Source organism: Synchiropus splendidus, chromosome 17 (genome assembly GCF_027744825.2).
Source record: "Synchiropus splendidus isolate RoL2022-P1 chromosome 17, RoL_Sspl_1.0, whole genome shotgun sequence".
Lineage (NCBI taxonomy): Eukaryota > Metazoa > Chordata > Actinopteri > Syngnathiformes > Callionymidae > Synchiropus > Synchiropus splendidus.
In genome coordinates this window covers 5,697,871-5,707,742 of record NC_071350.1, presented here as the reverse complement: position 1 = coordinate 5,707,742, position 9,872 = coordinate 5,697,871, and the positions used below count along the sequence as shown (strand labels likewise).

Genomic DNA, 9,872 nt, shown 5'->3' with positions numbered 1-9,872 from the left:
CATGCAGCAGATGAACATTCAACCATTTTGAACTCCTTCAAAAGTAACTGAATCGGGTTATTTTTAGCTACAATAGTTGCGAGTCTTTGCGAGCTACTCTTGTCTTTAGGCTTTAATACAAATTCTAGTCATATCTCATGAGATCCTTTAGAGAAGACGTCATGTCTTTGATTATGAAACGTCTATCCTTGAGCACTCTGTGTCCCCAGAGTGTGGTGCAACATGTTGTATGACACAAGGAGCGCTATGCTTGTTCTCACCTGCTGGTTCAGCTGCAGCCAGCTGTCAGTGTGTTTGGCGAAGAGTGAGAAGTCCTCTGGGTGGCGGGTAGGCAATGAAAATATATATCTATCACCAATGGTCATCCATCGCAGCCATTTGAAATGTACTACATCGACACATCCAGCATCAATTGCATGCATCTGAAGGCCAAACTTTGACTTACCTTGTAGGAACTAACACTATAGGTAGATTTATAACTAGTTACCATTTCTGTATTCACAAACCTTCACTTTAAGTTGTGTCTATAAGATGGATAAGCAACAAGACTTTTATAAGGCGCTCTCTCCGTCTCCTGTTGCTGACACATTGCAGTAATGCAAAAATGGATGGCTATCAAAGTATTTGCATTGTTGTACAGACTGAATTTGTAATTGTATCTGTAATTTTGTACCACACACATATTTTATATGCTAATGCTTTCACCGTGCGATAACACGAACGGCCCATTTGTGCTCAATGTTCCATACGGATCCGGATACGGAGCGAGAAGTCCGAATGTCTGCACGTGTACACATGGCAGAAACTCTCCTCCAGTCCTCCAGTCACAATGTTACTAACGGAAACAACGCAGAAAGCTTGCATGAACGCAACCACAGACTCACATCCTCCTCACATGAGCATCCACTCCTTCACTATCCTTTGCTTAAAAAATGTTCATCTGTTGATAGATATATGTGGATAGATATAGATGGATGGATATACATACAGAAGCAGCAGAGTGCATCAGCTGCAGTCTTTCAACAACGTGCTGAATCATTAATGCAACACTCTCAAGTGCTGCATCCCATAATAGCACCCGTTTATCTCTCTTGGCTTTTCATATTTTTGCATGTAGTTTTTTTCCGGAAATAAAATGCATACATTTTTTTTCTGTGACACCTCACCTCACATCGTATTTCATTGCACATATGTTTGGACAGAATGGCAGCGCAGCAAACCAAATATCCTATTCAGGAAGGATCAGGCAGACAAGCGCTGGTTCTTGATGCACAGCTGAGACGTAAGCATCTGGTGTGGGCTCCGGCTCACCGTTGGGAGCTTCTTCACTGTGGGCCATGCTCCAAATCACACTGGGGACTGAAGCAGATGTCCAACCAAACTGAGGGCCACAATACCCTGTCGAACGTGGGCACACAGCCCTGTGATTGGACGGAAGCGCTACCTGGCGCTGGTCTGCTCAAACAGCCTTTTTCATTAGATGACTGTATTTGGCAACATCTGAAACCCAGGAGAATGGAAAACTGACATCCCAATAAAAAATATGAGTGTTAGGCCCTGTCCCTGTGAAAAAGGTTTGAAATGGTTAGCTTTATCTCGAGCAACATACTGCCCTGTAAAAGACCAACCTGCTTTTGTCACAGCCCCGAGTCAGAGAATTTCTGACCTGCGTTTCTGACTTCAGATTTACACTGACTTATCATCTTATTCTGTTCGCTCGGTCCCTGCAACCGACCTTATCTTCCGTACGCAGCACTGACTCAGTTTCTGGACCTCGTACCATCTTCTTCTGCTTGGTCTTGGTCATTGCAACATAATGTATATACAGCATAGTATATATTTCAAGGGGCAGTGAAACAAAGAGTACTGTAAATGTTTTCAACACAGATGCTAGTGAAACACTGCTACAAAAGGAAGCAGATGTTTGTTGCCAGATGAACATTATAGTACAATGTGATCTTATCAAAAGTATCAAATAAAAACTTTTGAGGGCTCAAGAATGTGCTATACTGCTCTGGGGGTGGAAACACATGACTAGTCTGGCGGCCCCTGGAGGTTGCTGTTAGACGGCGCGAGTAGACAAGTCTCTGAGAGGTGGACTGATGGCACCCACATTGTCTGGCAGTAATCCAACCAGACCTGGAGCATTCCCCTGGTGACAATCTTGGCTTTGTTAAACATCTTCACCGAAGAAAGTACTGTGGAAATGAGAACTGCAGATTGTCTTTTATTATACCCCTCACTGGCACATTTTCAACTTCAACCTCCAACTGAGTGGTGTTAATGATAAAGATTCTTTCTGACATTTTTGTTTGTTTTTTTTTCTCTCGGAGAAAACAGAACATTCATTTGATTGATGAAAGGTGTAGCAAGACTATATCTAATAGTGCACCAACAGCAGCTATGTTTGCCACCGAGATGGAAGGTTGTGCTTATAAAGGATCATGTACGTGAGTCAACTGAACAGGGACAATGTTCAAGCGCTCATGGAGTGACGTAGTTGAGAAGAAGCTTTGACAAACGCGCTCCAGCCTCCTCCTCTAATCCCCTCTGTCCTCCCCACTCTTCCTCCTCCTCGTCCTCAACCGCATCCTCTCCGATAAAAGGCACATCGGGGCGTATCTGGCTGACGAATAGCCATCTGACGGGCACCATATTGGCTTGGAGGTACGCGGATCAGCGTCCACGACTCTGCTCGCGGACACAAGTTGCCCACTGCTGATGGTGCGATTGAGGAGCAGCCAGTGACGCAGCGGGGAGAGGGAGCGCGTCCACGGAGGCGCTTTCTTTGGGAATATAGCGAGGCGAGATCGCGGTCTCACCTGGTTCACGACTGGACCTGATCGGACGAAAGGTTCGCACCAGCCCACTGGGAGGACTGGGAGGAGGTGAGTGCCGATTGATGTGCGCTGACTGTCAATATGCCGCTCATCATCGCCGCTGTCCGCATCACCGTCTCATTGACATTTAACACACACTCCCACACACTCTCGCACACACATCCGCGCTCCGTTTGCATTCGTGCTCGACTGTGACTGAGACTGAGAATGCGGGCAAAAGCAAGGTGGCTCTGTACAGTCAGTCGGCTCGAGTTCGAAGGCCCAAAATGGACACGGTTACTGAAAATAAAATAAAATAAAATAAAGCTGCATTCAAAGCAAATATAAATACATAGAAGAAACAAGCGTTTTGCAGGCTGTCTTTGTGCTGTGCGGTTGAGCGGCGCGTAACTGGACGAAGAACAAAAGGTTCGTCCGGTGATCATCTTCAGGGTTCGATTTCCAGACTTGTGTTGCGGTGAATACGAGTACTTGTGTCGTCCAGGTATATTTTGCAGGAGACCACTCCCCCATCATCAGGTATAAGGATTGATTTTGTAGATTGGATCAGCAGGAGGTGATCATTAATATTCATGAGGCTCAACCATTAACAGTTTGTGCTCCGTTACAGCGGATGAAAGGACAGTGTTCCGTTCTATCGCGTTGAAAAGGGAGGCACAGATATACTCTTCAGGACACCCAACTGGGTACCAGCATGTTTGAGTGAAATAGAAATATATGCGTTTGTGAAAGACATTTTTTTTTGTCCTCAGCCTTTTTTTGAATTATTGTTCTTTTATTCTGTCAATTCGAAGACACATGTCACGTGTTTTCCTCTCCTGTCTAGTTCCTAGCGTAGAATATTTTTTATTTTAGTCTGCGTAAGTTACCTTTTTCAAGTCTGTCTAGCAACACACAAAACAGGGTACCAGCCCTCTCATTTGTTATGGCATTGATTGTGATAGATTCTCCGTCGATTGTTGTTTTAACAGTGATTATTCAAAGTTAAAAAAAATGTCTGCGTCTAGGGTAAATTCATTACTCAAGGCCTGCACTGCTGACCTAAACGTAATCAGAAGCACTGACCTGCGTTTACGCTATAAACTCTTATATGTGTTCTGTTAAACTGGATGGAGTGTTTCCCTCCGGTTTCTGCTCTGATTCCCGTCTGTGTGTTTATGTGGCTGTGCACAGTCGTGCTGCTGTGTGGATTAATAGCAATAGCAATGAGACTGGTCCTCTGACCTATCAGAGTTCAGATTCACCTCACAGCACCTTCACTGCGTCATTATTCTCCCATCCCCTGGTTGGCTGCCCTCGTACGAGGCAGGTTTGATTCTCGAAACACGTCCGAGGCAATCTGCTCTCATTTAGTTGGATTCTTTTATGGCCACTGCAGCTGAGCGTGGAATAGAAGTGGAGTTGGTTAAGAGCATAATCAAAAATCCATCTTCCAGATGGGGACAGTTGGGTATCGTGAGGACCGGTTCCCTTAGCTGGTTAGCTTGACTCGGTCCAGCCTCGGTCTAAGCTGTGGAGGCCGAAATCTCCCTGCACTAAGAAATGATGTTGATTTCGTCGGCATCATCAGTGCAGTGCAAAAAAAAAAATGTTTCAATGCCACTTAACAGATCACTGACAGGATGTGATGGAAAATATTGAGAAAGTCTCTCATGCACTCACACACACCTAAGACGAATACAATTCCAGTCATTGTCGGCATTTACATCACTCACTGGTTTTTCACTGTTTGTTATTCTATTTGCAAATATGTGTGTGTGGTTAAGTACATTCATCATTTAATACAAAAATCACTTAATACTGAATGGTATAATATTTCTATGATTTCAGTCATGAATGAGTGGCGATCACACTGTTCGCTCCTTTGTTGATCCTCTCCATCTCTTGTTGACACCTTGTCATCAGACACTGTTGATTCTCATGATGTACGTGGTAACACAAGGCTTTGTTTCACTGTGCTTTTGCTGTAGAGCTGATGTTCGCTGTTTTTGGGACATGATAGTGGGGTTTTCGAGAAGTTTGGTCTCCAGTAATGACCCAGGTGCCAGATGCTAAAAACCCACTTCAGCATGAAATGTGCCGGGAGACCTTTGAGGAGTTCTCGCTGAATCCACAGATCCGTGAGCGGGATGCCTGTCTTTGTCCTGGGAAAGGGCTGATATCCATAAGTCCAACCTGAGGGGGGAAACAGGAGAAAATCATAAACAGTGATATCCTAAAATGGATGGTTGACAATCAAAATGTCATTTTTTTAATTTAGAAAAACAAAACAAAAACACAACATCCAAGTTTATAAGGACATCCGTGTTCAGTTACCACCTTGGTTTTGCTAATGTCTGGATAGATTGGGGACAGAATACCAGATTTATGTTTCATAATTTCAGACAAAACTAAAAACATGGCTCTATATTCTTGTCGAAAGCTTCTGTGGAGAAAGAAGCTTGTGCGATGCACCGGGAGTGAGAATGTGCTGGCGATTCATGCAGCTCTTGCCTCATAAATATTAATATTCCTCCAGTTTGAGCCAATATAACATTTAGTATTCATCCAGTCATGTGACAATGATAGCGGAGTGGGTTGACTACGGCGCCTGTCAGGCTTCCACCATGAGTTCACATGAAATTATCATTAGGCTGGTTCATCTGCAGGGGTTTCAACGCTTGAAATAAATAATGCAAGAAGAGAAAAATGCTCATCGATAAACCCCTGAGCTCATCTCACAACTGTTTAAAAAATGTACAAAATGATTTGCAAGACAGCACTGTCCGTCCTTCTTTACGCTCACATGATGATGCTGTTAGAGAAGGTGTAGCAGAAGCTGAACTGCTGCACCATGATAGACAAGCAGATGGCGTCTCCAAAGGACTTCATCTTGGGAGTGTTGGAAAGGATTTTCTTGAATGCCCTTCCGACTCACTGGCACAGACGCTAGTGTCTGGCAGCATGTTGGTCATCACTGTGATTGCTTTTTGTTTCTAAAATATATTGTTTTAAAACTTACAAAAATGATGTAATTTCCAGGCGACTGAGTTCGTCCTGAATATAAGCCACACCCACTAGATTAAGAATTTTTTTTTTACATCCATAGTCACACTGATCTGTAGACCACAGCGGTATGCATGCAGGCCAATGAAATTACTGGTGTTTTATTGACATTAAAGGGCTCAATGAGGATTCCACGGTGCAGCTGAGACAGGCTGTGCAGGCGGAGCCACTGAAGTCGCAGGGTTCAGAGTGTCAGACAGAAGTAGTCCAGAAATGACTGTATTGTACATTCAATAAAAGGTTTTAGTTACTTGTATTGAACACTACAGCAACCACAATTATTAAACAAATAAGTGTCAATGTCCTGTGCTTTATAAGATAGCACATTGTAATAACATGAGACATTTGTAAGACAGTTACGTTATTGATACTTTACATACAGTACAGTTTAATTTAAACTGCGCGGCATTAAGTAACCAATTAAACATAATTCTTTTGTGACAATACATCAACAACACGTGAACTACAAATATAGAAAAATCTAATGGCACACTCTAACAACAAGGCAAATATAAAAAGTAAATAGAATACTGTAATAATATTATAGAGGGTTGGGTAAATGCCAAGAACTTCACATTACGATATGTCAATTACGGGCCGTGCGTTTTACACCTTGGCCTTCAGTCAAGTCCATCCCCCACACATACATACATATATATATATATATATATATATATATATATATATATATATACACAATTTTTGAAAAAGAGCTATTCAGGAAGTGATACAGAAACAGAGTTTTGTCACTGACTGAATTGGAGACAGCAAAGAAACAGTTTTTTATTGAGTAAACCTGTCGCCAAACAGCAGCAGTCCCTCTGCTCATATGTCCGGCCGGAATCCGCGACTTGAGTTCTGCCAGCAACAGACTTCAGTTTTCTTTCCTCTGGGATTTTTTTCGCGAATAACACGCAAAGGCCAACACGTTCAAGACCACCTCTTTGATGTTTCCACTTTGTTTTAATACATGTGATCATGTGAGATTTCAACATTAAAAAGAGATCCGTTTTCTGATGGCGTGGTGGCTCTCATGTAAGCTGTGCCGCACTGCTAGGCTACTTTTTAAATGGCGGAAGCACTGTTGTACTCTCATTTACCAGAGTAGAATCACACAGCTGCGCCAGTGCGGCCTGTCATTACCTTGTCAAACGTGAACAAACGTCTGCACTCACCAAGCTAAGTCTGTGGTGGCCACTTGATTGGAAGTGGCAAACTTTCTCTGCCTGGTTATCTCGTCGGTGTAGATGCGGGGGAACAACAGGGGCGGAGAATGTCACCAAACATCTGTGGTTTCATTGCTCTGACGCTAGTTTGCCCATAAATGTCCTCATATGTTTAAGCCACAGGCTTCTGAGAGCGAAAAACGAGTAGCCAGTTAGTCCTTAAATGACGGTATGAGTATCCAATCACAGGACGCGTACAAGTCACGTGAAGTCAGCTTGAATGCCTCGCTGTCCCCAACTCGTGATATGCAACTATCCATCAACTATATGTGTCCGTTCCTCTCAGGGCACCTGCACCTGCACTGTTGCTGCTGAAGGCCTTGGACATGACGACACAAGCTCGCTGAATTCTCATTGGACGAAAAGTCTAACCTGGAAAAACAACACTGGGATATACTATGACATATACTATATATAAAATACATAACAATGAAATTCACATTTGTCATAAATACGCTCATGATTTCGGGTTATGTTGGGCCAGCAGAGAAGGCCTTGCTGTCCCTGACGGCCTTCCACTGCGATATACAGTATATTGCGATACATGGCCTTCAAGGCGATACCTATCCCAATATCCACATTACATCTACATTTACCGACATTTTTAAGTAAACTGACATACATTTATCCAGAAGATGGCTTTATTGGAGGGGATAACTTAAATAAACATGGTATTCTTGCGTTCTTCACAGGAGAGTGACGTGGCACAGATCACAGGTCGAGGTTCTAAGAAACGCTGTAGCATGTCACACACGCCGTTCCATCTGCTTGGTACGTCCGTCCTTAGTTTGTTCTCAGGTAGGTTAAGAAGCTTTTGCTATTCCTGGAGGATATGGCTGGTGTGTGTGTAAGGAAACAGTCAGGCGAATCCTTCCCAACAGCTTGAAAACTGTGGTGGTCTTCAGGGCTCGTTGCTCTCCTAGATTAAGCGTATGAGCAAAGCATCTCACATACATTAATTTAGCAAGCTGTGCTGCTATAGCCATATTTGCCTTGTCGTCGGTGTGAACCTCCCGCTCAACAAGAACCTCCTGCAGTACCTCCGCTGTGGCTGATCCAGCGTGGCTGTCACACATAACTGTGGAACTGGAGTACGTATGAAACCGCTTCCCATTCTGAAGAAGTGTGGTGGGATGTTCGCGTTACGTAGGACTTCGTCGCCCTCGATATCCACGAGTCACAAGTAATGGCGACTGTGCTTGCTTCTGAAATGGAATCGTTTACATGATGTTTGACATCAGCATGTAAACAAGGCACAGCTGTTTCTGTAATGAAGGGTAGGAAACAGCAGCGTGGCTCACATTCCAGCAATCGCTTACCGAACCCTTCGTTTTCAACACAGCTGTACGGGCGTAATTCTTCGCAAACGTAAGAGACAACCACTGCAGTCTACTACTGTCAGGCTTGTTTGTTTTGCTGCCGAACCACTTTTAGCATTCCCTGCGAGCGGCACCTCAGTGCGATGTTAGGTGAGGCGCAGATTTGCCGACTCCCCGCTGTACTTAGCTTTGTTCTGCAGTGCGTGCATACTGCAAATGTCATGTCATTTTCCAATTTTCCAAGTACTTTAAGAAATCCATAGTGCTTCTGACTGCCTTGAATATCGCTGGCTGCAAAACTAGCTTTTCATCGCAGCCGTGCTCCCATATGGATATTTTGAACATACCCCTACTTTGCATGCAGATGTCATCGGAACAGGGTGACTAATGATAATCTATTTATTAACTGAGATCGATAAATCGCCGAGCTCCACCCTAGTTCAATAGATCCCAAGCAATAGATAGACAGTGCTATATATGTCCGACAGTGGGGAAATTTGATGCCACATCCGAAACAGTAAAGACATAAAGACATTAAAGACACAGAATAAACACCAAAGATGTACACAAAACATCAGCATACATAAAAACACAAAGCCACCCCTCATTGCACATTGACACAAATTCAATAAATAAATACATTTTGACAACAATAAGTCAACAATGAGGCAAAGTTGCAATGAGGCGGCTGCAGGTAGGGCCAAGCATCAGTAACCTTCAGCTAAGATGCCTTTACTTCTAACTGCGCCTCAGCTGTGGTGAAAACAGTTTGAAAGTGTGGCATTTAGAAGTGGCATTCTTGATGTTGTTGTTTTCTTGCTCTTTGAGCAGAATACATGCTGATTTATTTTTAGACCTCTATTTTGTTGGTGGCTGTCAGAGATTCTTGTGTAGATTAGGTTATTAGAAAATAACCAAAAGTTTGGTTTACCTCAGGATTTTGAAACAGGGCGTCCATAGCCACGCCCACATTCCCCGCCCCCAACACATTCCCCTCCACGGCACACCAGGATGACTGTTGTCCAGTAACATAACTTGCTGTGTAAAAAAAAAAGACTCACATATATTTGTACGAAAGTAACTTATAATTTTATAAAACCAAACATATTGCATTAAATATCATAAATGCCACACTAACAAATTCATAATACAGAAAGGCCTGGGTGTCTGGAGGTATATTTCTCAAGCAGCTGCAAAATCAAAATCAGCAAATCCACTTGTTCTTCTTTCGTGGTGATGGAGCCTCTTCTTCGCTCTCCTGATCTGATGAAGGGATGGGACTCTCTCCTTCACATAACTGACCCTGATGAATTCCAAATAATATAATTATTTCCCTTACTACATGCTATCTCATCAACAGTTTTGTTCTTCTTCCTTCATATAGTGATGCAAGACAAGCACAGAGTTATATCAGCTGTGAATCTGTGATGGTTTTCTGAACT

The 9,872-nt window shown here is 43.2% G+C and overlaps 1 protein-coding gene across 1 annotated transcript in view; it reads left to right on the top strand.

The window, feature by feature from the left end:
• Window positions 1-2,523: 2,523 nt before the first annotated feature.
• Window positions 2,524-9,872, top strand: part of flrt1a (fibronectin leucine rich transmembrane protein 1a) — a 51,925-nt gene continuing 44,576 nt past the window's right edge. The window contains exon 1 of the mRNA XM_053847606.1: window positions 2,524-2,888. The gene's annotated coding sequence lies outside the window, so the exon portion shown is untranslated. The remainder of the gene's footprint in view (window positions 2,889-9,872) is intronic.